Here is a 4,063-nt window from a genome sequence, read left to right on the forward strand (position 1 = left end):
TGGGGGGGGGGGAGAGGAAGGCACGTGCAGAAGATGGGGGGCGAGGGTGCCCGCGCTCCTGCTGGCGCTGGCAACGCGGACGTCCATGCAAACAAGCCCGCCTGCACGACCCCGCCGGTCCAGGATTGGCTCTGGTGGACAAGGCCGAGGCCCCGGAGAAGAGAGCGGGGAGGGTTAAGAGAGAGAGAGAGGAATGCTTAAAGGGTCTGGAGAGAGAGATGGGGTCGGAGTGAGCTCAGCACGGTTTAGGCAAAAAGCATGTAGGCATTTCCGCCTTGGGGGTACGGAATTCCGTGGCCTCTCTTACCCCCTGCCCTCCCCCCAGGCTCCTTTCGGGCTACTCTCCGCCGAATCTAGGCGCCCTCCTCGCCCCGGGGTAGTCGGAGGGGACTGGACACGCGGACCTCGTGCAGCGGGTCTATCACGGCGAGGGCAAGGGTGAGAAAGGGAGGGAGGGAGGGGGGGGGATAGAGAGAAATTGAGTGAGGGGAGCGACTCACTTTAATGGGTGCGCCCGATATAGACCCGGGGCGTTGCGACTCTTGTCACCGTCGTCAGGAGTCGAACTAAATTTAGCTGGCGCTAATAATATCCACATCACTCCCACTATCAGGCTCGGGCTGTAGGCGGCGGCTCCAGCCCGATAATGAATGCCGGAGCATGTCGCGATGGGACGAGCTGTACTGGAGAGCGTTCTGCAGAGGGGGCTTGGAGAGGGGTCTTGCAGAGGGGTCTTGCATAGGGGTTCTTGCATAGGGGTTCTTGCATAGGGGTTCCTGCAAAGGGCATCTGCAAAGGGCATCTGCAAAGGGCATCTGCAAAGGGCATCTGCAAAGGGCATCTGCAAATGGCATCTGCAAATGGCATCTGTAAAGGGTTCCTGAAAAGGGTTCCTGCAGAGTGTGCTGCAGTCCCGCGGAGCGCATTCCCCAACACCCGAAGCGATGGACGTGTTCTTTCCAAAATGTTCCGGAAAGGGGGGGGGGTGGAGAAAGGGAGAGTGCGCGCGAGACTCTATTTATAACCTCCACGTAGATGTAATAAAAACAACGGAGCAATACTATCGAGAGGGGGGGGGGAGTCATGAGCCCCGGTACTGCCCCAAGCGCCAGGTGACTTAATTAAAAGAGACCCGCGACCCGAGTTCGTTCACTCCCTCCCACTCGAATGTTTTTCTTTGGCGGCTTGGCTGCCCGACCCTCTAAATATTTATTTCTCAAGTGCCAAGAAGAAAAAAAAGAACAAAACAGAAGAGGAGGGGAGGAATGTAACGCTTTAATTCCCCTTTTGCAGTTTTTGGTAGTGAAAGCGCACGCAGCAGCGTTACGCGAAAGGAAGTTTAACAAAGAGGAGAGGTCAGAAAGCAAAGGAGAATTTTTTTTAAAGGGGCGGGGGGGGGGAGGTTGCCATAGGGTCATTAGTCGCACCACCTCGGCGTACTGATTGGAGTTACGCGACACTCAGAGTCAGCGACCTCGAGACGTAATAGTCACCCTCCCCTCACTCTCCGAGTCACTCTCCCTCTCCTTACAAAAGCTGCCAGACGGAGAGGGACGCAGCGCCGGCACGGGCACGCCCGCGACGGGTGGGACAGGGACAGAGTCGCTGCGATCACTCTGCCGGCCAACAGTCTGCGTGTCTCGCGGAGGAGAACAGAAAGCAGCAGTTGAAGTAGCTTCCGTCACAGAACAGTATAAGCTAAAGTTTGGCATGCAAAAATTTGGGTTAAAAAAATGCTTTGTTCTTAGAGAGAAAACTTGTGATTTTTGTGTATGTTTTCACGGAAGATCCTACTTTCTGTTAAGATAATTTTAACACGTTCTTAATGATATCTACAGGGTGGGTGATTCGCGCCGTGGTTTTTTTCTGCTTATGCTGTACCGGATTCATGCGTGCGGGCGGGCTTGCCTATCGTCGCTCGCCATGGCGCCTTACGGCCCCGTGCGAGTATGCAACCCGTCCGCACGCATGAATGCGGTACAGCATAAGCAGAAAAAAAACCACGGCGCGGATCACCCACCCTGTATGTAAAGGAAGAATGTTTAGTGTACGGGCCGCCTGTGAGGTAGGCAACAACGGGTGGGTGCGCGCACCCACGGCCAGCGGCCGGCCTACCCACCAGGCGTCTCAGCCGGAGAATCGCGCATCGCTATGGAGGACAAAGGGACGGACTCTCGAGGGCTCTCCAGGCGGCCGAACCTAAAGCCGAGGCCGGCCCGAGCGATATTAATATTATTATTAATCGGCGTCCAGCGATGAGAGAGCGGCAATTAGAGAGAATATATTGGAGAGATGGAATCAGAGGGGCTCGCCATCCGTCTTCCTCACCCCATCTAGCTAATATCTATAGCCCCTTTCCCTCCCTCTCCCTCTCTCCTTTCTCTCTCACTCTCTCCCTTTTCTCTCCTTTCTCTCTCTCTCCTTTCTCTCTCTCTCTCCTTTCTCTCTCTCTCTCCTTTCTCTCTCTCTCTCCTTTCTCTCTCTCTCTCCTTTCTCTCTCTCATTTCTTTCTCTGTCCTTCCTCCCCCGCCCCCTTCTCCAAGGACTTGAAGCCGTCGTAACCGAAACCGCGGCCAGGAGGCGGGATGTCACCAACCGTGTTGGAAACCGAGAGCGAGAAGGAGCGGGTAAGAGTGAGAGAGCGGGTAAGAGTGAGAGAGCGAGAGAAGAAGGGAGAGCTAGAGGGGAAGGGAGAAAGGGGGGAAGGCAGAGAGAGAGAGCGTGCGTGCGAGAAGGTTGAGGTTGGGAGGGTTGACCATTGCTCGACCACTCACGGATGCACAGTAACAAATAAAATTAAACGCGTAACCGCAATCCCTCCTGCCGCAACTTTTGATAGTGTTTGCAGCTAACCCCAGCCAGACACCCACCCCGTCAGAAGGGGAGTACAGTCGAACTGTTGTGTTGTGTATATAGTTTGTGCGAGGTCACCGATCACAGCGCGCGCTGCAACGAACGGCGCCAATACTGTTTGCAACTAGTGGGCGTTGGGAATACGCAGTTTGTTGCGGAACGCTGCGAACCGATCGCATCCGGGCGGTGCAAAGCCGAACAGCAGCAGCTGCAGCAGGGTTCAGCTGCAAAGCCGAACTGCAGCAGCTGCAGCAGGGTTCAGCTGCAAAGGCCAGCTGCAGCAGCTGCAGCAGGGATCAGCTGCAAAAGCCGAACCGCAGCAGCTGCTGCAGGGATCAGCTGTTCCATAACCCTCGCGCACAGACACAACGGGGTAAGGTGCGGGAGGGAGGGGGGGGGGTCTGGAGGTTCCAGGGTGTTTCGATGGGAGTTGGCGCGTCCCGTGTTTCAGAAGTTGATTTGCCTGGGCACACGATTTGGATTCGAGCATTGCAGCGGCCACCCCCGCCCCCATGCCCCCGCCGCCGCGTCGGCCGGGACTTTGCTCATACTGGAGCTGAGCCGGCTGGAGCGCGCATGAGAGCGGGTGTGCTGCTCCAGCAGCCGGCGGGACCATCGGGTATCGGTCCACAGCTCGGATAGAGGGCAAGAGAGAGAGAGAGACTGGTGACACAGGGGGCGGGAGCAGACTTGTTCACAAGAAGAAACAAAACACCAAGCTCTCCGCCGGATTTTCGGAGGGATTTCAGATCAGACCCTAAGACAGAAGGCACAATGCTCCTTCTCCTCTAGTTGTTATTTTTTGAAAGCATCGAAAGCAAGAGAAGGGGCTATCCGCTTAAAGGCAGGAACAGAGACGCAGATGGCCTTGCTCTGCTGCAACACACAACAGGCCTCGTCCGGGGCTCCTCCTCGGGGATGCTCTGCATAATCGGCGCGCACACGCCACCGCACACACTCGGGCGCCTTGGCCGCGCGCCAGCCTGGCGGGGCCCCGGGGCCGGACGGTAAGGCACACCACTACCTCATTCCGTAACGAAGATACCGTCATTATTTGTTCTTGCCCCAGAGAGTGTAATGGCGGCGATGATGATCATTGCCGCTCCCGGCAGTGTACTGTACTGTACCACCAGCAGCACGGGCGGTAAATCAGGGCCCCGGCACGGCAGCGGCCACGGGGAAGACACCGGAGAGACGGGGCGGGGCGGGG

This window comes from Frankliniella occidentalis, unplaced genomic scaffold, assembly GCF_000697945.3.
Source record: "Frankliniella occidentalis isolate FOCC.00 unplaced genomic scaffold, Focc_3.1 Scaffold160, whole genome shotgun sequence".
Taxonomy (NCBI): Eukaryota; Metazoa; Arthropoda; class Insecta; order Thysanoptera; family Thripidae; genus Frankliniella; species Frankliniella occidentalis.